This window comes from Leopardus geoffroyi, chromosome A3 (genome assembly GCF_018350155.1).
Source record: "Leopardus geoffroyi isolate Oge1 chromosome A3, O.geoffroyi_Oge1_pat1.0, whole genome shotgun sequence".
NCBI lineage: Eukaryota > Metazoa > Chordata > Mammalia > Carnivora > Felidae > Leopardus > Leopardus geoffroyi.
Genome location: NC_059336.1, coordinates 126,056,913 through 126,078,452, shown reverse-complemented (window position 1 = coordinate 126,078,452; position 21,540 = coordinate 126,056,913). Strand labels below are relative to the sequence as shown.

At 37.1% G+C, this 21,540-nt stretch overlaps 1 long non-coding RNA gene across 1 annotated transcript; it reads right to left on the bottom strand.

Annotated features, from left to right (window-relative positions):
• Positions 1-750: 750 nt before the first annotated feature.
• LOC123581518 lies at positions 751-21,326 on the bottom strand. The gene is made up of 4 exons (XR_006703782.1): positions 21,148-21,326; positions 8,474-8,525; positions 6,741-6,777; positions 751-1,041 (listed from the first exon to the last, which is right to left on the bottom strand). It is a non-coding gene; the product is annotated as an uncharacterized LOC123581518 (long non-coding RNA).
• Between the last annotated feature and the right edge of the window lie 214 nt (positions 21,327-21,540).

Genomic DNA, 21,540 nt, shown 5'->3' with positions numbered 1-21,540 from the left:
ATACAGAACCGGCTCCAGTATCAACACCTGTTCCTCACTGATGTTACTTCTCATGTGTGTTATATGAAGCACCTTCACTTGTACTTATCTCCTCTGGTCCTCCTTGCAGACTTAAGGGGTAAAGTGGAAATTCTTTTGTTTGTCAGATGAGGACATGGAAGCCCTAGGATATAAGTTGACATTTTCCAAGCCACACAGAGAACCAGTGGCTGGACCGGAGTCCAGATCCAGAACCCAGGCTTTCTCGTCCTGGTGCAGTGTTCCTGCCATGAGTCATGTAGACTCTGTTCTGCTGTGATCTCAATAGGCACTTACTTACCCTCAGAGTGTACAATTTAAAATGTGAAGCAGATGGATCCCTTTCCATCTCATGTTTCTGGACAGCATTCAGTCATTTATTAACCACCTACTGTGTGTCTTTTCATGCCTAGGAGTGGGTAGGAGTCAGACTTGGGATTTGAATTCCACCTCTGATTCTACATGCCTCTTAATTTTAAGGAAGTTGCTCAAATTCTACTCTTTATTTGCTCTTATGTAAAAATGGGCACAATGAGAGTACCTAAAACATGAGATATGTCCTTAGCAGAGGGCCTGGCATATGTCAGTCTCTCAAAACCATTACATAGTAGCTGAAGTGATTAATAAGACCCTGGCCCTGCATTCTCCATGCTTTAGCCCAATGAGATCACAAAAATTCAGAGGACAGATTTAAGAAGTTTCAATAGGACAAAAAGGCAGAAAATCCTGGGCATTCCATGCTTTTTTTTAGTATTGTGGAGTTGAGCATTTTTCACGGTTTATCCTCTTTCCATGGCTTCTGACAGTGCTGGCCAAAATGCATGGTAAGGGAAGTGGATTGACTTAATCTTAGGAATGACTTCCTCTTCTATCCCTTTACTCTCTCCTATACTGCTAACTGCTCTTAAAGATCATTTGCCCTCGCCTCTAACTGTTTTTCCTGGCCTGCTGAGACTTTTTTTCCGAATTGGGTATCTTGTGGAATCAGGAGTTGCTTCATTAGTCATGGCAGTACCCATAGACCTGTCACAGATAGTCATAGAACATGGATAAATATGAGTTAGGTCCTGACTGCACACACCCACACATTCACACATACCACACACACACACACACACACACACACTTGCACACCACACATACACAAACACAGACAGAACATGCCTGTTTCCATTTAGTTGGGTTTCTTGGATAAAATAGTTTATATAAGTAAGACCAGAGGTTAAGTATGCCATGTTGAAGGTTCTGGCAAATGAGTCTGGCCTAAGAGGCATTTTTTATATCATAGAGCTTAAATAGCCTCAGTTTTAGGGGTCAAGCCCTGCTGGGCCTGGCTTGGGGTTCTTTGCCAGTTTTTGAGGGTGTGGTATGGAGACTCTGATGTTTACTTTAATGATTGTGAGAAGTCTCAAACAGATTGGCTGCCTAGAAAAACATTTCAGATGCTTCTCAGTCCTGAACTTTGGCTTCTCCAGCCATGACCAAAGGAATATTAGTAGAAGTTTAAAAGCTTCTCTGATCATTCCATAAAAAATTGTGGTTTCCCTCCTCTATCAAATTAGCTAATCTCATTTAACCATGACCACTGTGTATATACAATCACACTGTAGGCATAAAATTATGACTTTGCTTTACCAAAACCTAAACTGAAGCTCACATACTGATGAGTGTAGCCCTCACAGGGCTGAGATTGATGTAGTACAAGCTTCTGGATGGCAGGTACCTTACCTTGTTTTCTGGTATATCCCTGAGCTCCTGGAACAGGGACTTCATTGATACCAACAGGGTATGAGTTCTTTCAGGGAGTTTTATTGGTTCTTTCATCTTGGTGGATGTCTGGCACATAGCAGACTTTTCATTTAGAATTTGAGTGACTAAATACTGACCCTTGGAATCCTGTCTTCTGACCTAATTAGTGTAGGTGCAGACTTTGGTTCTTATTAAGATTAGTACTCTTTGGAAGGTGACCCACAAAGCTGGTCTTCATGCCTGCTGCCTGTGTATGAATAAAGGATGGGGAGGTGAGAGAGACCATGTTGTGGTAGGAGTAAGTGGTTATAACCATGGGGCGGGTTAGAAACAGATAAGGCTGTTTCCTCCTTAATCTCTGAACTGCAGCCAGCCATCATCTGGCCCCGTCACTACCCCCAGCCCATTTTCCTCAGGGCTCTGTCTCTACACAGGGAGTGCAGCTACTGCCATCAACGGGCTACACTCCTACTGGCTGAACAATGAAGGTCCATTGATGAGTATTTTGCCATGGATTCAGCCTTTTTTCACAGCCCCAGTGAATCCTGTACATGGATTTTTTTCTCAAATATATATTTTTATATGACTATAAAAGCAATATGTACTCATTAAAAGAAAATTGGGGCTACACATAAGGTATAAATAAACAGGATAACATTACTTATTAATTTTAGTATATCTCATTCCCATTTTTATGTTTAGTTTTTTTCATTTGCACTATTCAGATCATAATGTATGAGAAATAATGTATCTTCACTTTTTACCTAATATAATTCATTTAAGTACCTTTCCATATCATTAAATGGCATTGCAAATGCGATTTCAAAATTCCACAAGCTTCTGTACAATGCAGTATACCATAATTTACCTAGACTTTCCTCCATTGTTTGACAGTGATTAATAAATAGCAGAATGAAGGGTCTCTCTAGACACGGAGGGCATTGTTGGTCACACTTGAGACTGTCTAGGCCAGGCTTCTGATCTTCCTGGCTTGAGATAGTCATTTCATGTTTGATGAAAGGGAATTCTGATACATGCTATAGTATGGAGGAAACTTGGGGACATAATGCTAAGTGAAATAAACCAGAAACAAAAAGGTAAATACTTTATGATCCACTTAGATGTGGCACCTAGAAGTAGTCAAATTCATAGAAACAGAAAGTGGAATGGTGGTTGTCAGGAGTTGAAGGGGAGTGGGATGAGGAGTTGTTATTTAGTGGGTGTAGAATAGAGTCTCAATTTTTCAAGATAAAAGGAATTCTGGAGAAATATTATGGCAATGGTTTCACAATATTAATGTGCTTAATACTACTAAATTATACATTAAAAATGGTTAAGATAGTAAATTTTATGCATATTTTACCATAACTTTTTAAGTGTTCTCGAAAAACAAAATAAGTCATGTAAGAGATACTTTATCTTAGGGAAATCTCAGGGTGTGTGAGTATGTCAGTTGGAAGGGGATTGGGGCAAAAAAAAAAAAAAAAAAAAAGACTGGTTAACAAATTATACCAGAGGGAAAGAGAGAAATGGGCATGAAATTTACAAAAGACACTAAAAAAGTTAAGTGAGAGTGCATATATGGGGGCACATATTGACAAGTGGGGACTGAAAATCAGGGAAGGTGTCATGAAGAAAGTGACCAGGACCTCCATAGAAGGATGTGGGGGACAGATGGGATAATCTGCATGGAGAGAAGAGAGGAAACTGGGAGGAAAAGCATGGAAATTAAAAGTTAAATATGCTAAGTTTATAATGATAAATACCAACACTATAAAACAAGAAAGATCACAGGTAAACAACTTCAAGGAACTAGAAAAATAATAGTAAACTAAACTTAAAATTAGCAGAAGAAAGGAAATAATAAAGGAAGGTCAAGGAAGAAATAAATCAAATGGATAATAGAAACAAAATAGAAAAAATCAATAAAAATTAGAGTTTTTTTTTTAAAAAATAAAATTGCCAAACCCTTAGCTGAACTAATAAAAAAGGAGAGAAGACTTAAATAAGTTAAATCATAAATTAAAGAGGAGATATTATAACAGATGCCACAGAAATAAAAAGAATCATAAGAGACTATTATGAGCAATTATATGTGAACAGACTGGATAATCTGGAAGAAATAAAGTCATGGAAGCATACAACCTACCAGAACTGAATCAAAAAGAAATAGAAAGCCTGAACAAATTAATAACAAATGAGGAGACTGAAGTAGTAATACAAAATCTCACAATAAAGAAAAGCCCAGGACTAGATGACTTCATGGTTGAATTCTACCAAACATTTTATAAAAAGGAATTAATAATGACCCTTCTCGAACTCTTCCAAAAAATAGATGTAGAGAGAATATTTTCAAACTCATTTTGTGAGGCCAGAATCACGGTGATACCAAGCCAAAGATGCCACAAGAAAAGAAAACCCCAAGCAAATATTTTGATGAATACAGCTGCAAAAATCCTCAGTTAAATACTAACAATATGAATTCAACAACACATCAAAAACAGTATACGCCACGATCAAATGGGATTTATCCCTGGGATGCAAGGTTGATTTAACATACACCACATAAGTCAATGTGATACTCCACATTAACAGAATGAATGATAAAAAAAACATGTGATCATCTCAATAGATACCCAAAAAGCAATTGACAAAATTCAACATCGATTCATGATAAAAACTCTCAATCAAATAGGTATAAAAGGAAATTCCTTCAATACAATAAAGGCCATTCATGAAAAGCAGCCCACAACTAACATTATAATCATAGTGATAAACTGAAAGCTTTTCCTCTAAGATCTAGTACAAGGTCAGAATGCCCACACATACTGCTTCTATTCAATATAGTAATAGAAGTGATATGGCAAGAAAAATAAATAAAAGACATCCAAATCAGAAAGGAAAACATAAAATTATCTCTGTTTGTAGATGACATGGTCCTAGTTGTAGAAAACCCTAAAACTTCACAGAAAAGAAGTTGTTAGAATAATAACATTTCTTTATACCAACAATTACTTATCAATTACATACTTAAAAAAGAAATCAAGAGAACAATCCCAGTTACAATAGCTTAAAAAAAGAATAAAATACTTAGGAATAAATTTAGCCAGAAAGTGAAAGATCTGTAGACTAAAAACTATAAAACACTGATGAAAGAAAATGAAGAAGACACACATAGATGGAGAGATATCTCATGTTCATGGATTGGAGGAACTAATATTGTTAAAATGACCATACTACCCAAAGTGATTTATAGATTCACTGCAATCCCTATCAAAATTCCAATGAAATTTTCACATAAAAAGATAAAAAAAAAACAATTCCAAATTTTGTATGAAATCATAAACATCCTGAATAGTCAATCTTCAGAGAGAACAGAGTTGGAAGCATCACACTGCTTGATTTCAAATTTTATTACAAAACTGTAATAATCAAACACTATGGTACTGGCATACATATAGACACATGGACAAACGGAACAGAACTGAGAGCCCAGAAATAAACCTGTGCATATACGGTCAAGTGATTTTCTACAAGGGAACCAAAATTGGGGAAAAAATAGCCACTTTATTAAATAATGCTAGGAAAACTGGATATCCACATGCAATGAATATAATTTGACCCTTATACTAAACAGAAAAATAAACTCAAAATGGATTAAAGATTTAAACATAAGACCTGAAAACATAACATTCCTAGGGGGAAAAAGGGGGGTGAGAAAACTCCTTGACATTAGACTTGGCAATAATTTTTTGAATATGACAGCAAAAGCGCAGGCACCAAAAGCAAAAATAAACAAAAGGGCTTCATCAATCTAAAGTCTTTTTCATGGTAGAGGAAATCATTAGGAAAATTAAAAGGCAACATAACAGATAAGGAGAAAATATTTGCAAACTGTATATCTGATAAAGAGTTAGTATCCAAAATAAATTAGGAACTCACACAACTCAGTAGCAACAACAACAACAACAACAATTTAAAAATAGGAAAAGGACCCAAATGGACATTTTTCCAAAGAGGACATACGATGGCCGATAGGTATACAGAAAAGTGTTCAACATTACTTACTAATCATCAGAGAAAGGCAAATCAAAACCATGATGAGATATCACCTCACACCTATTAGGATGGCTATTACAAAAAAAAAATAATGACAACAAGAGTTGGTAGGGATTTGGAGAAAAGGAAACCCTTATACACTGTTGGTGGGAATGTAAATTGGTGTAGCTATTATGGAAAACAGTATGGAGGTACCTCAAAATACTAAATATAGAACTACTGTGTGATCCAGCAATCCCCTGCTGGGTATATAATTAAAGAAATTGGACTCAGTATCTGAAAGGGCTATCTGTGCTTCCATTTTAATTGTAGAACTATTTATAATAGCCAATATATGGAAACAACCTAAGTATCCCTCAGTGAATGAATAGATAAAGAAACTGTGGTATATATGTATATAAGAGTATTATTCAGTCTTTAAAAAGGAGATATTGTCATTTGCAATAACATGGATGAACCTGGAGAATGTTATGCTATGTGAAATAAGCCACATAAAGAAAGAAAAATATTGCATGATCTCACTTATATGAGGAATCTAAAAAAGAGTACATAGAGTAGAATGGCGGTTGCCAGAAGCAGGGAGTGGGAGAAACAGGTACAAAGTTATAGTTATGGGGGTGCCTGGGTGACTCAGTCTGTGGAAATATCTGACTTCTGCTCAGGTACTGATCTCACGGTTTGTGAGTTTGAGTCCCCCTGTTGGGCTCTGTGCTGACAGCTCAGGGCCTGGAACCTGTTTCAGATTCTGTGTCTCCCTCTCTCTCTCTGTCCTCCCCTGCTCACATTCTCTCTCTCTCTCTCTCTCTCTCTCTCTCTCAAAAATAAATAAAACATTAAAAAAAAACATAACCATGTCGTGTTGTATGGATAAAAAGGGTGGTAACTTTGTGCTTTTATTCAACTAAGGGACTTACCAAATTCTTAGGTTTTATGCAGGTGTCAAGCTCCCACCTGGAAAGGGATACTTTTTTTTTTTTTTTAATTTTTTTTTCAACGTTTATTTATTTTTGGGACAGAGAGAGACAGAGCATGAACGGGGGAGGGGCAGAGAGAGAGGGAGACACAGAATCGGAAACAGGCTCCAGGCTCTGAGCCATCAGCCCAGAGCCCGACGCGGGGCTCGAACTCACGGACCGCGAGATCGTGACCTGGCTGAAGTCGGACGCTTAACCGACTGGCCACCCAGGCGCCCCAGGGATAGTTTTTTATATTACGCTTAAACTTATTTTAAATTACCAAAGCCCAAAACAACAGTTGTTTAAAAGAACGAAACTCCATTTACAATGTGGTATGTTTACAATGAAAAACCATAACATTCAAGTGTTAACATGGTTTGTAGGGAAGATAATTTTAAAATAAAACAATTTCCAAAAAACAAAAAACAACAACAAAAACCCCACAAAGTTACAATTATGTAGAATGAGTAAATCTAGAGACTTAATGTACAGCATGATGACTATAGTTAATAATACCACACTGAGTACTGGAAATTTGCTACAAGAGTAGATTTCAGGTCCTTTCCTAACACACACTCATACTCACATGCACACACACCAAATTGCAACCATGTGAATGGATGTGTTAATTGGCTTGATTGTAAGAATTATTTCACCATGTGATTTGATCAGATTTCAAATCATCATGCTTCACATGTTATAAAAATAAAATATAAAAAAGCATGGAAATTAGCTTAGGGCCAGTTTGGGGCCTAACGAAACAAAGCGATGTGGAATAAACAGCTCAGGATCTTCCTTGAGTTGTGTCGGCAAGTTCTGTGCTAATGATTTCATGTAGGTCTCAGGGTGTCCTAGGCTTAAATTTGTCTGTCTAGAAAATGCCTGTCTAGGAAGAGACAGAGCTGGAGGTTTGGAAGCATTTAATTCAAAGTGAAACCAGGTCTGTTTTGTTGGAGATTCGGTAGATCTGGAAATGAAATCTCACAAATTGTTTGTCAAATTGGATTTGTGGGAACAGACTGAATTAGATATTATTCCATTGAAGATATGTCAGATATACATTGATATATTTGAAATTGTATTGGTGTCATTTTAAAGTTTCCTTAAGTATCTTTTTTTTTTTTTTAATTTTAGCATAAGACTATGTTAGAAGAGTGGTCAGAGGGAAGGAGAGGGAAATTTATACCAAATTAAATATAGTCTCTCACCCAGTGGAGAATGTGATTCACCAGGGAGTATAGACATTGCATGGTTAATATAAGGTGGAGGGGGTGGAGCTTGACAATGCTAAAATGGCCTAAAGTTGTACATGATCAACTTCAGGACACGAGGTTAGGATTTGGATGTCAAGGAGGTGATGAGGCCTCATAAAATCCTGCGTCTTAGCTCGGTGGCTTTGGCAGTGAGTCCTTTAGCGTCTGGTGAGAGAATAGATGGAAATAGGTAGGCTGACTTAAATATTCAATCTAGGAAACATAGAAGCAAAGATAAGTTTCTACTGGGCAGGATTTTTCAAACTGCAGGCTGCTACCAGCATTAAAAATAAATAAAGAAATAAAGAAGTAAATAAATAAATAAGCCAGAATTTGATAGTATACAAAATATCTGAGTGATATTATACACAGCAAAGAGAAGTATGATTTCATAAAACTTTGGTTTCAGTTTTGAGGGCAGAGTAAAGTACACAGTACCTTTCTTATTGTGAATGTGTGTCCAAAATACTGGAAACAATGCTCTAAGGATCTGTGGGAAACAAATTATGGAGGCATTTGAATTTTTTTACATTTATAGGACAATGAAAGATTTCATTATAACATGTTCTTTATTTTATAAAAGCTTTAATTAAACTTTTATCAGTATTATTAAAAAATTAAATCTTGCCCTAGATAACTGAAAAAATATATTTCAAGGAATAAAGAGTTAAAGCAAACAAATACAACAAAACAAACACTACTAGGGCTAAATATTAGACAAGGAAGAGAGCAGCAATAACGTGCTTTATTTGTGATTGTGAATTTATGTGTATATGTGAATGTCTGTGTATGTATTTATAAAACATCAGTTAATCAAAAAGAATAATTATATTACCCTTTACAAATAGCAACCTGTCACCAAATGCAGTGATAGAGAAAATTAAATGGTTTTGTTTGTTGTTTTTTGGCTCTCTGGGTCTCACTGGCTATTTTCTAGGACTGATAATGGATTAATCAATAGTCTACTTATATTTTCTTCAGAAAATTGAAAAATATATGCTTTTTAGGAGAGAAAACCTCTTATCTTTTAGAGAAGTTATACATAGCTTTGTTAGGCTTACAAAAGCCATGACAGTCATTGGGAAAAAATAAATTACTCTATTAAAATATACAAGGCTACGATTGTTGCTACCAACAATGTTAAGGGTTTTTCTTATAAAACCAAAGCAAATGGATTGAAGTGGTTTAGTGAAAAAAAATTAGTTTCTAAGTGATGGTGGTCATATCTGGAAAGGAGTTTTGGCAATTAGCGAAATGATGCTGATTGTTTTGAAGTCTTGTCTACCCAGTAGATTTCATGAGCATGTTATCATGTCTACTATTCTCAATGCTGATTTAAAAAAATATTCCATTTGTGTAAGCGTGTGCGCTGCCAGCTGGGTAGAATTCCTTTTACTAAGACCCAACTGAATGGATTGGAGAGGACTCTTTATTTATCTATGATTTCAACTCCACCTGTTTACCATTTTCTTGTTAAAAGGAATTAGTGAGTGTTGGGTATGTGGCTATGAAGCAATTGAGCAAATCTCCACTGCAACTATAATACAAATCCATCTTCAATCCCAGAGCAAATTGTTCTCATTTTGGGAGGGGAAAAGGTATTTTCTCAGCTAAAAACAAAAATTAACAAATATTTTGCAGAAGGTGAACTCTAGGGTCCCAACCAAATCCTGAACAAATTAGAGTGAAGCAGAAACAGCTGTGGGGTAAAATGCACATCCTAAGAGTAGGTTCTGGGCTGTCAGGCCAGATTGGTTGGAGCCAGCCCGTCCCAGCTTTACCATTTCTCAGCACCTTGGCAAAGAGTCGGAAATGTGGAAAGAGGAGCACGTGTTTATGAAAAACAACAGGAGCTCTGGGTTCTCTTTGCTTTGGCACCTAAGGGATTCCAAGGTGGTTCTCCACCCCTTGTGTTCCCCTGGGAAACAGCCCATGAAAATGAAGAAGACTTGCTTCTGGGGCAGGAGGATTAATGAATCTGTGACCGAGCTGTGGAAACTCAGCAAGCTTCTCAAAAGAATTGTCATTTTGCAGGTGCTCTCCCCAGACAGGGTGTAGTGTGATAGTCCTGCAGCTTTCACCCTGGAAGGTTATACTTTGCATAAAAGTGCATGAAACATTTCCTGTCTTTTATCCAATCATAATTTAAGTCATAATTTAAGCCAGTCAGATATGGAATGACTGAAGAAGATTGAAATACAATCTTGATCATTTTTCAAATTCCAAATTTTCTTTACTCCACCTAAGACTGTTATGTTTGAGTCCAGGAAAGGTGTCATTTGGTTCCAAGCATCCTAGGATACTTGAGATATGATAAGAAGTTGTAAAAGGATTTAGTGCTCTTCCTCTCTTTCAATTTTATGTGTATGCTTCTTGTTAAATGTGTTGGAGTGTGCCTAGGGACCCAGGGGAAAAGCACACTTCTTTCCATTCAGGTTCTGAACCAATTAGAAATAAGAACAAAAGGAGTGAAAATTTCAAATCCAACATATAACCTTTATAATGGATAAGGCAGCTATGGTTTAATATGACTTATTTATTGAGGCATATGTGCTTTTTATTAGTAGACTAGAATTAGATTTATGGAGCCTGTGCCGTGGTATCACAGGCTTTCTCCAGGGAAACTATTGTTTGCCATGTGGCCAAGAGCATGTGGTCTCAGTGGAATATAACCCCTCCAACATTATTATGGTATAATTTATCTTTTTATATATAGCTTAGTTTCTATTTGTAATACATGCATATGATAAAAACAAATGAGAAAGGTATAATGGAAAGATAAAGTCTATCTGCCATTTATCTACCCTTCTCCCCCATCCCATACTCCAGATTAGTTTCTGTTTTTACTCTCCTTGATTGTTACTATTATAATTTTAAATAACATACTTCTAATTCTACTTCTCAAATTATCTTTAAACAATATCCATTGATTTTCTTCTGCAAAAGATGAGGAACTTTGCATACTCCTAACATCCCCTACCTCTTCTTTTCTCTTCACCTTCCTATTTTTATTGAGCATTTTCTTGTTTTTAACATTTTTTGAAGGAGGGAACCTAGTTAAAAGTAAGTTCCCAGAGTTCAAAATGCATTTCACCACTTATTTACTTATTATCTATGCAATCTTGAAAAATATACTTTGCCTGTCAAAACTTCAAATTCTACGTGTGTAATTGGGGGTGAAATGGCACCTCCTTCATAAGTAACTGTGGACTAAATTGGTCAATCTATATAAAGCACTTTGCACTGTGCCAAACAGTCAGAAAACACTAAACAAATGTTACATGTGGCTCTTTGACAATTATACATCCTTCGTCAGGACGTTAATTCTAAACTCTGAAATCTAACAAATAGAATCTGCAATATTATGATTATTTAAATATTCTTGAAGGTAGAGTCAAATGGCATGATTGGATTCTTAGAAAAAGAGATGTAACTTTTTGTCACTGAAACTTCGTCCTTCAAAAAAGATGCTTCCAAGTGTCACTGTTTAATAGATGTTCTTAATTTCTTTCAGGTTTCCTTATTTCTTCTGGTCATACTAATTTTTCTATACCTTTCAGTTTGAGAAGATACATAGCACTGGTGTTCAGCTTGCAGGTTCCTCAGTGTATGTGACCTTATGCAAGTGACTTAGACTTTCTATGTATTATTTTTCTTATCATCAGATGGGGTAATAATAGTATCTTACTCATAGTGTTATTATAAATAATAAATGAAATAGTACATGGATAGCACGTAGCAAGCCACCCAACACTTTGCTATTTCCCCCCTTGTTTTTAATTTTGAAAGAGTACTTTATTCATTTATTTATTCCTACAAGATATTGGGGCACTTAATGTTCTATGTGCAAAATTCATTTTTATTTTCTTCTCCTCTCCAAAGTGAGTGCTTGTAAGATTCTAAATTCAAAGTTGGAATTTGGAGTTCTGTTTCCAATTAATGATGGATAGCTTACTGATGTTCCCACCAAGAACATCTAGACAAGCTGGAAAAAAAAATACGCCATGTAGGCACTGGAGAGCCAGTATGGCAGCCAGGACAGACTGGCTGGGACAGAACCCAGAAAGAAGTGCATTGAAATTAACCCAAAATTTTGCATTGCTTTCAAGACACGTGCTGTTCTTGGAATGGGGCCAATAGCCTAAAAAGTTGAGAAGGAAGTGGCAGCTAATTGAGCAGAGCATTGGGCAACTTTATGGGACTGAAGAGATAAAAATTAGATTCAATGTACCAAGGAAATGGGCCCATGGAAAAAGCCTCATACTTCCATTTAGGACCCCAGCAGGGAGTACACACTAGGAGTGAAAGCAAACAAGAAATAGATCATTCCTTATCCCTTCCACCCCCAAAAAGGAATTGAGCTTTGTCAATGTCAGACTGGATTATGGTGATCTGTACCTATTCTAAATGCTTACTAGAGAATAAAAGTCCTTGTTGAAGGAAGATGAGTCAGCCAAATCTCAAATAATTTCTACATTGTTTTTCATTCAGAATGTCTGTGATTAAGTAAAAATAACCAAGCATGTCAGGAAATAAGACCAAATGACCAAAACCAAGAAGAAATACAGACAATAGAATCATACCAACAGATGATCCATTTATTGTTTGACATCGACTTTTAAGTGACAATGATTACTGTGTTAAAAGACAAAAAAGGTCAAGAATAAGAATTTCCCTAAGGAAATAGGATTTGTAAAACAATGTAAATTCTAGAATTAAAAAGTATATAAAAGAAAATTAAGAACTAAAAATACTTAATTTAATAGTAGATTATTCACAGAAGAATAGAGGATAAAGAACTAAAAGATTACTATCAAATCTCCAAACTCATGCAAAGAAAAAAAAACATAAGATAGCTAAAAATGCATTAAAGACATATGGGATATGGGGAAAGATCTGATATATCTACAATTAAATCCCTAGAAGAAAGGGAAAGGATTCTGATGGACACAAAATTTGGAATGATACTGGTCAATAGTTACCCTAAACTGATGAAAATCATCAAGACACAAAATTCAAGAAAACTTGCCAACCCAAAATTGATTAAATAAATTTAAAAAATATGTATAGCATGGTAAAACTACTGAAAAAAAAAGATAATCTTAAAATCAGCCAGAAAAGAAAGATATTTTACCTTCAAATGAGCAACAATAAGACTGACAGTTAAATTCTCATCAGAAATCATGATGGAAACCAGGAGATGATGGATTAACATCTTTAAAATGCCTAAACACAATGACTGAAAATGTATAATCTTGTAGTCAAGTAAATATACTCCAGAAATAAAGCAAAATAAGGGGTAAAACAATCGAAAGAGAATTTGTTGTCAACAGAGCCATGCCAAAAGAAATACTCAGAACACAAATTGTCAGATTATTGACTTAGACCCAAATATAGAAGGAATTACTTTGCTCTAGTTCACTGGGTCCCCCTTTCAATGCACAAAGGATATTCAGCATGAATGAGAAATTATCCATTGTTGTTTTAATTTTTAGTACATGAAAATTTTTAGTACAGAATAACCTGACTATACCTAATGACCAATGGAGTCAAGTTTTTTCCTTATTCCATTATTTTTCTCTCTACTGTTTGTAAATGATGCTCTGTATTTGTGCTTTCAGTGGTTACTCTAATTAGGTTTTCATAATAATTAGTAATTGACAAAGTCTAAGTACTTCAAGTAGCTTCTCAAATTTTAATGTATATTCAAATCACCTGAGGATCTTGTTAAAATACAGGCAGCCTAAGGTGGGGCCTGGGATTCTGCATTTCTTACAAAACTCCTGGGTAATACCAATGCTACAGGCATCCGGACCATGCTTTGAGAGCCAAAAGTCTGAAAATACTTACCTTGGCTTACCCCATTTTCAAACTTATATTTTACTGTTGTTCCTTATTTTAATTTCCCCACAAATTAAACATCATTATCTTTATAGTCTCTTTAACTCACAGTTTCTTTGTTTACTACTTCTTCTATCTTATTTTCTTTTTTTAATGTTTTATTTTTGAGAGAGAGAGACAGAGCATGAGTGGAGGAGGGGCAGAGAGAGAGAGAGGGAGACCCAGAATCCAAAGTAGGCTCCAGGCTCTGAGCTGTCAGCATAGAGCCCGATGCGGGGCTTGAACCCACGAACCATGAGATCACGATCTGAGCCACTTAACCGGCTGAGCCACCCAGACGCCCCTCTCATTTTATTTCTTTTAGAATTTGTTCAGTGAAGATATGTTGGTGATAACCTCCACATTTCATTATGCAAAAAACTGTATTTTATCCTCCTTGTTTAAAATCTATTGGGGAAAGCACTCCAAGTTATTGCATTGTCTTCTGATTACCATACATACTAATAGAAAATGAGTCATCTCTCTAACTGATATTCAGGTGATCTATCCCTTCTTCATACTTACTTTAAGGACTAATTTTCTTTGATGTTCATTGTTTCACTATGATATATCTTTATATGAAGTTATTTTTTATTTATTCTTTTTGGAATATACTAGACTTCTTGGATCTGGGAATTGGTGTTCTTCAATGGGTCTGGAAAATTCTCAAACATAATGTCATTAAATATTGGCTTATTCTTATTCTTTTTTCTTGTATAATTGTCATTGGACATTTGTTGGCTCTCCATACTCTATGCTCTGGCTCCTAATTTCTTTTTCATATTTTCTACCTCTCTGTCTTTCTGAGTTGCATTTTTAACATTTTAAAATCTGTTCTATGGCACTAATTCTTGTCAACTTTAATCTTCTGTTTAACTTATCCATTTAATTTGTAACTTTAATTATAATTTTTCATTTCTAATATTTTGTTTGCACCTTTTAAAATATTCTTACATTTAAAACTATCAATTATCCTTTGTATTTTTTGTGCTTCTCCTTTATTTCTTCAAACAAAGTAAATATGGTTGTTATATATTCTCTGGGAATTACCATATCTGATACATTAAGGAAACTGGTTCTCCAGAATTTAATTCAAGGTGCCTTGTCTCTTTGTGTTTTTTTCTTTTTTCCAGTGAGTTGTTCATTTTATTTGGAACTTTATCTGTGGGAATTCTTTGAGGCCTGTGTTGAATTAGTATTCCTCCAGAAATGATGTGTGTTTGCTTCTGCCAGTTTCCTGGGGGCACCATTGACCTAGGACCACTTTAAATTAAATTGTCCATTTGAGATTTTTCAGACCTCACAGGTGGCATAAATTTGTATGGCAAACTTGTGAAGGGTCTGTTGTGGTTATAAAATCTCATGGGGTATTTTTCCCCCTCCACTGTTGCCAAGGCAGAGATTGGAAAGTTTTCTTGATCTTCTATTTTTGGCAGTAGGTTTATTTCTCATTCAACCTTCTACAAAAGGTATAGTCTATTGGGACTCTAGCTGTATGCAGGGGTCTCCTAATAGATTACCCACCTGGGGGAAGCCCCTCACCATTTTATCCTACCCCCTCAACCCTATGTGGTTTTTATGATGGCGTCTCAAGATATCAAGGGGAAAAGAACTCTCTGTGTTCCAGAAGTTGAACAAGTTTGCCTTTCTTCCTCTCTTTTCTCCAATGTCTTGTGCTGACGATGTGGGCAGATGAGGGAGGTCAATTATATGTTGAAAGCACTGTGACACTTTCTACCCATTGCATAATCAGATAATACTACTTTGTGCTTCTGTCTCAAGATCATCATGGGAAGACTACAACACAGTGAAATTCATTTCAGTCTGTTCTAGCTAGACTGAAACTGCCAGTAAAATGGGGGATTGTCTTAAGTTTATTTTGTCACAACCTTCCTGCATAGTTTATACCTTCTTTATAGTTGCTCATTGAATGCCCAATGAGATATTCAACTACTAACATTAATACTAACATTATGACTAATCTGTCTGTTCCAGTGTGAAAATAAATCAACAGAAATCTTGAATTTAGCTAATGATAAGTATTGTTAGATTGATTATTTCTATATTTGGGTGTCTTTGGTTTATTCTGAAGAAATCAAATTCAGTTTCATGACTATGTGTTTGAAAATGTTATTCTTCCCAGAATCAAACCTCCCTCTGATTTCCTAGTCTCAGCCATCTACATGGACAGTGGATGGAATCAAAAGTAGATAATCAAGTGGGAGAGATTTAAGATGTGTGTTTTGAGACTGTTCCCAGACCTGTCCCTGTGGCTGAGACCCACAGATATTGTTCATACCCAAATCATAGTGGGGGAATGATGGAGGTCCTCCTCAGGGCACGAGATGGAGCCCAGTGAAGGGGCTGTGGTCAGTTCCAGTGTGATTCTTCACCACTCCAAGGTCAGACCTGTCAGGCTCTCCATAAGTCATGAGTTAGTCATGCACTTGGGACCTAGGCAGCACTCCAGCCTCCCTCTCTGAGAAGCCCTCTGGCTCAGGCCATCTGTCGCTTTTCTCCAACAGACAATCAATGGGTCTGCTAACTCTTCTCAAGCTTGATTTCAGGCCCCAATGGACGGCGTGAACCCTGTATTGGCCCACCATATTTCCTGAACCTCTCCCCCTTCCTCTATCCTGACATCTTTTACAACTGCCAAATTTCTCAGGATTAGCCTTAAAATAAAAATTCTAGATGTAAAGAAACAACATTTTGGAGTAATTGTAGATAATGTCTGTGGTGTTACAATTCATGTTATTACAGAGGGAAGGGAGGGAATGAACACTCAAAGACTATTTCTACAATTTTTTTTTATTGGCTGCCATCTCTAAAATCTCTGATTTATTCATGGTCGCTATACTAATCTATTTAGTATCCTCAGGGATAATGCTGTTCTCTTCTTTCCAGCCTTCCTGGGAGATGAACCTTTCCCTCTCTCTCTCTCTCTCTCTCTCTCCCTCATTTGTATTTCTTGTTGAATCTGGGAAACTTCTTCTTCACTCATTCCAAACCATTGTACCCCATTCTTTTTCACTGCATACTAGTAAAATGAGAAAAGTGTTTCTTCTGGCCATTGAAGTGTTCCAATGGCTTCTTGGACACCAGGCTCCAGTATGGAAATTGATTCCTGGCAGTTTATTTTGAAGGCCCTTAGTCTCTTTGTCACACTTCCTGACCTCCTTCTTTTTATACAAACTCAGTATGATTAAGTGGAATTCGCTAGCATAGATTTCGAGGTCTGTGATCTAGGTTTGGTTTCCTGTTCTGCCATTAATTCAACAATGTGGCCTCAGTCAGATTATTTATATATTTATTCATTGTGCTAGTTAGTTTTGTTATCTATAAAATGTGTACATTAGTACCTACCTTGTATAGTGGTTGTGGGAGCATTAAGACCAATCGTCTAAATAAGACCAGTGCCTTACAGATAGGAAGGACCCAGTAAATGCTAACTATTATTATTATTATTGTTATTTGTTTATTCACTCAATACATATGAATTGTGTGATTGCAATTGTGGCAATGGTAATACCTCATGATTATAGTAACTCGGAGTTGCCCCAGAGCCCTGGCCAAAACACTCACTGCCCCGAAGAGAAGGTAGATTTCTAATGGAGTCAGATGCCATCAAGTTCAGATCTAAGTGACCATGAAGCTTCTTTTGTTTGAAATAACCATGACCTCCCCCTCACAACCCTCAGACCCAGTAAGGAATTCCTGTGTAGTTCGTCTCCCTTCCGCACAGCTTGTGAGGCTCTGAGGCCAGTGTGTCTGGGAAAGTTTCAGGCTGGAAGCATCAAGGAGTATTAATGTGCAGATGTAGGATCTGTCAAGAATACGAGCTGTGGTGCAACAAAAACCACCTGCGTGGCTTGTGATGTTTTTGAAACAGAGTGCCGGAAAGAAGGGGCCCAGGGCCAAGAAAGGAAGAGGGAGCTGTGGATTTGTGTGCAGTTCCTAGCACAGGCCTGAGAGCAAGAGGAGGAGGGGCACTGTTGCCTTGCTGCCACCCCTCCCCACCCTCCCAGCACTGATGTCCATGTCATGTTTTTATGACTGATGGGCCATGCCACACTGAGGCGTGCTGGATTTATTTCTGTGCACACAGAGAAGGGAACAGGGAAGGTCAGTGTCTCTCTTAATACTCAGATAGTGGGTTATCCCAAGGAGGGACTCCCTCATACCCTTTACAGCAGAACATAATAGGAACTCTCCAAATAGTAACACAAAACCATCCCATGAGCTGCCAGGACCCAGGCTGCGTGCCCCTCAGGCCTTGGGAGCGGTAAATCTGGAAGGAAAGCAGTTGGCCTCCCAATTAGAATGCACTAGCATCTGCAGTCTCCCGCTACTCTTCTGAGCTTGCCAAAATCACAGCAAGGATGCTGCCATGCGTTGGGAGCAGAGCCACTGCCAACAGGCAGCCATGTGCCTACCAGGGGCTTTGCTTCTGTGGGCTAGAAACGCACAGCTGACTGATTGGCTGGCTGTCCTCTTTCCCCCGGCTGAGGAGTCTTTGCCAAAGCAGGCCTCATGGCTCTACTGATTGCTTTCCAGAGCCATGAGTTAAAACTGGATTTTCTGTTCCTAATTTATGCCATGAGAGCCTTGACTACAACTTAATTGGGAGCTCCAGAATGGTGGAGAAACAGCTACTGAGGTACGCAGTGCTGGCAGAAAGCTGGAGTCAGAAACTGCAATCTAAGAGGCTTCAGAAAAGCGATTTGCTGACTGAAGGGAGATCCCAACAAAACCGTTTCCCACCAAGTGGCATAGAAAGAAGTCCAGCGATGTCAGGAGCACGGCCATATTGTGGACATTATCCAGGCTGAGGGGAACAATTCCCAGACCGGCTTTCCCACCTACAGTGCTATCAACATACACTCACCCGACACTCCCCCACTTCCTTCACATCTCTCCCTGCCTCCGCAAGGCTCTCATAGCCTCCAGTGTTCTGTCTGCAGCAAGGGCAACCCTGCCTGGCTCCCGCATCAGCTGATGAAAACCCATATGGGTGGGAGAGAAGGAGCAGGGTCAGGAGCGAAGACAACACCTGCATGAGGAGAGGAAACTCCAAACCTGTGTCTGGAGTGACGAGCTGAATTTTGCCTGGGAGTGAGAACACTGATGCAGAAATACATTAAAAACATTGTTTTTGTTTGTACCCTCTGAGACGAGCAGTTAGTAAGTGTAGAACTCCTAAAAGGATAGAAAATGCTAATGTGAATAAAACCATTTCTTGGCCTAAGCGGAGTATTTGCTTTTATTAAGAGAGAAAGAACTAAACCTAGGATATTTTTCCTGGAATATGCTAATTTTAAAATATGGCGATTATAAAAAAATTATTCATATCTTACAACAATTCTTTAAAGTAAGCAGAGTTGATATTCTGCCCATTTTTCAGAGGAAAGAATTGGAATATCCAAGACCAAACATATAGGATCAACAGAGCTAGGTTCTCACCTCAATTTTCTGACTTCAAACCTATTGTTCTTTCCATTTGAGCTTACTTTTATTTTTATTTAGCTAGGTGCTTAAGTCCAAGATTTTCCTAAGATAAATTTTATTCTTTATAGTAATCTTACACCCAATGTGGGGCTCAAACTCATGAGCCCAAGATCAAGAGTTGGATGCACTATTGACTGAGCCATCCAGATGCCCCTAAAATGCTTATTTTACACACAAAATATTGCCTGTGTGTGTATGTGTCTGTGTCAGTATGTGGTTTGTGTTTAGGGTACATTAACATGACTTGGCTGTTGGTCAACTTATATATAATCAAGAAGACCTCTAGCACCATTTTTGAGTAAAGAGGCGCTTAAATAGATTTGTAGGTATCTAATCTGCTTGAAAGGAAATAGAATTTAAAAACAACATCTGACAGATGCAAGGCTATCTCATTGTAGTTTTGATTTGCATTTCTCTGATGATCAGTGATATTGAGCATCCTTTTGTGTATCTGTTGGCCATCTATATGTCTTCTTTGAGAAAAAATGTCTATTCATGTCTTCTGCCCATTTTTAATTGGATTTTCCACTTTTTGGATGTTGATTTGTAGAAGTTCTTTATATATCTTGGATACTAACCATTTATCTGATATGTCATTTGTAAATACCTTCTCCCATTCCATAGGTTGCCATTTAGTTTAAGTTTTTATGTTGATGAAGGGCTAAAATCACCAACACAAGAAACAACACCTGAAAGGCAACACAAGAAAGGTAAACCCTCTTGCACTGTTTGTGGGAAGACAAACTGGTGTAGCCACTCTGGAAAACAGTGTAGAGGTTACTCAAAAAGTTAAAAATAGAACTACTCTATGATCCAGCAATTGCACTACTAGGTATTTACCTAAAGGATATAAAAATTCTCATTCAAAGGGATACATGCACCCCAATGTTTATTGCAGCATTATCTACAACAGCCAAATTATGGAAACAGCCCAAGTGTCCATCAACTAATGAGTGATGTGTATATGTATATGTGTGTGTGTGTGTGTGTGTTTATGTATATATCATATGTAATGAATATATAATGGAATATTACTTAGCCATAAAAAGGAATGGAATCTTGCCATTTGCAATGACATGGGTGGAGCTAGAGAGTACTATGCTAAGTGAAATAAGTCAGCAGGAGAAAGAAAAATACCATATGATTTGATTTTACTCCTATGTGGAATTTAAGAAACCAAACAAACAAAGGAAAAAAAGAGAGAAAGAGACATACCATGAAACAGACTCTTAACTATATAGTTGAGAACAAACTGATGGTTACTGGAAGGGAGGTAGGTAGGGGGATGGGTGAAATACATGATAGGCATTAAGGAGTGCACTTGTCATGATGATCACCAGGTGTTGTATGGAAGTGTTGAATCACTGTATTGTACACCTGAAAGTAATATTACACTGTATGTTAACTAACTGGAATTAAAAAAAAATTTAAAGAATATCTGATTTCCAAACAATATTTCTTTCAGGTATATATCTATTATTTCAGGAGATGGAGATTAAAAGTTGAAATAAGAATGGTCTCAGAGATCCCAAATTAGTGTTTTCTGGTACTGTTGCCAGTAGAGTGTTCTGGAATAACTATTGTATTAAAATGGAGATCCTTGCTTCACGCTGAAAAGCCATGCGACCAAAGCTAATGTTAGTTCAACAGGCATTTATTGAAAATCTGCTGAGTATGTTTCAAGCAGCATGTTAAACCTTGGAGTTGTGGAGATGTTTACTTACCCCTTTCTCTGGTTGGTTTCCCTCTGGATCCATTCCATCCAGATGTGTTTCTATGCTATTAACTTCCATTAGTCAGGATAACTTCAGTTATAGTGAGGTAACAAACAACCCCCATGTCTCAGCTGCATATCATAAAGAAGTTTGTTTTGTCATCACACAAAGTTCACTAAAGATCCAGATGACTCTACAAAAGCCCTCTTTTATATAGTACCTCTATGATCCAGAATGTTCTAATCTTTATCGTATTAATTTGAGATTTCCTCATTTGGAAGCTGGGAAAAAAATCCATTGATATTTCAGGTTTTCTCTTCTATAAGCAGCATACATCAATTCTTACAGTATCTTGGTCACTGTCACATGACTTCACTTAAATCTGAAGGCTTCCAGGCAGGC